Source organism: Triticum aestivum, chromosome 1A, assembly GCF_018294505.1.
Source record: "Triticum aestivum cultivar Chinese Spring chromosome 1A, IWGSC CS RefSeq v2.1, whole genome shotgun sequence".
NCBI classification, from domain to species: Eukaryota; Viridiplantae; Streptophyta; class Magnoliopsida; order Poales; family Poaceae; genus Triticum; species Triticum aestivum.
The window spans coordinates 540,060,573-540,062,437 of record NC_057794.1 but is presented as its reverse complement, the minus strand read 5'-3'; positions in this window follow the sequence as shown (position 1 = coordinate 540,062,437).

The following is a 1,865-nucleotide window of genomic DNA, read 5'->3' as shown; positions in this document are numbered from 1 at the left end:
GATCAAATGCTAGAAAGATTGTCCAAACATACACATTTTTTGCTTTCTAGATGGTTATTCTGGTTTCTCTCAAATACCTGTGTCAGCCAAAGATCAATCAAAGACTACTTTTACATGCCCTTTTGGTACTTTTGCTTATAGACGTATGCCTTTTGGTTTATGTAATGCACCTGCTACATTTCAAAGATGCATGATGGCTATATTCTCTGACTTTTGTGAAAAGATTTGTGAGGTTTTCATGGACGACTTTTCCGACTATGGATCTTCTTTTGATGATTGTTTGAGCAACCTTGATCGAGTTTTGTAGAGATGTAAAGAAACTAATCTTGTCTTGAATTGGGAAAAGTGCCACTTTATGGATAATGAAGGTATTGTCTTGGGGCATAAAGTTTCTGAAAGAGGTATTGAAGTTGATAAAGCCAAGGTTGATGCTATTGAAAAGATGCCATGTCCCAAGGACATTAAAGGTATAAGAAGTTTCCTTGGTCAAGCCGGTTTTTATAGGAGGTTCATTAAGGACTTCTCAAAAAATTCTCGGCCTCTGACTAATTTATTACAAAAAGATATACCATTTGTCTTTGATGATGATTGTGTAGAAGCATTTGAAATACTTAAGAAAGCATTGATCTCGTTTCTGAAAGAGGTATTGAAGTTGATAAAGCCAAGGTTGATGCTATTGAAAAGATGCCATGTCCCAAGGACATTAAAGGTATAAGAAGTTTCCTTGGTCAAGCCGGTTTTTATAGGAGGTTCATTAAGGACTTCTCAAAAAATTCTCGGCCTCTGACTAATTTATTACAAAAAGATATACCATTTGTCTTTGATGATGATTGTGTAGAAGCATTTGAAATACTTAAGAAAGCATTGATCTCTGCACCTATTGTTCAGCCACCTGATTGGAATTTATCCTTTGAAATTATGTGTGATGCTAGTGATTATGTTGTAGGTGCTGTTCTAGGACAAAGAGTTGATAAGAAACTAAATGTTATTCAATATGCTAGTAAAACTCTAGACAATGCTCAAAGAAATTATGCTACTACTGAAAAAGAATTCTTAGCAGTTGTATTTGCTTGTGATAAGTTTAGACCTTATATTGTTGATTCTAAAGTAACTATTCACACTGATCATGCTGCTATTAAATATCTTATGGAAAAGAAAGATGCTAAACCTAGACTTATTAGATGGGTTCTCTTGCTACAAGAATTTGATTTGCATTTTGTTGATAGAAAAGAAGCTGAGAACCCCGTTGCAGACAACTTGTCTAGGTTAGAAAATGTGCTTGATGACCCACTACCTATTGATGATAGATTCCCTGATGAGCAATTAAATGTCATAAATGCCTCTCATACTGCTCCATGGTATGCTGATTATGCTAATTACATTGTTGCTAAGTTTATACCACCTAGTTTCACATACCAGCAAAAGAAAAAGTTCTTCTATGATTTGAGGCATTACTTTTGGGATGACCCACATCTTTATAAAGAAGGAGTAGATGGTGTTATTAGACATTGTGTACCTGAGCTTGAACAGGAACAGATCCTACGCAAGTGTCACTCCGAAGCTTATGGAGGACACCATGCTGGAGATAGAACTGCACATAGGTACCGCAATCTGGTTTTTATTGGCCTACTCTCTTCAAGGATGCTCGTAAGTTTGTCTTATCTTGTGATGAATGTCAAAGAATTGGTAATATTAGTAGACGTCAAGAAATGCCTATGAATTATTCACTTGTTATTGAACCATTTGATGTTTGGGGCTTTGACTATATGGGACCTTTTCCTTCCTCTAATGGTTATACAAATATTTTAGTTGTTGTTGATTATGTTACTAAGTGGGTAGAAGCTATTCCAACTAGTAGTGCTGAT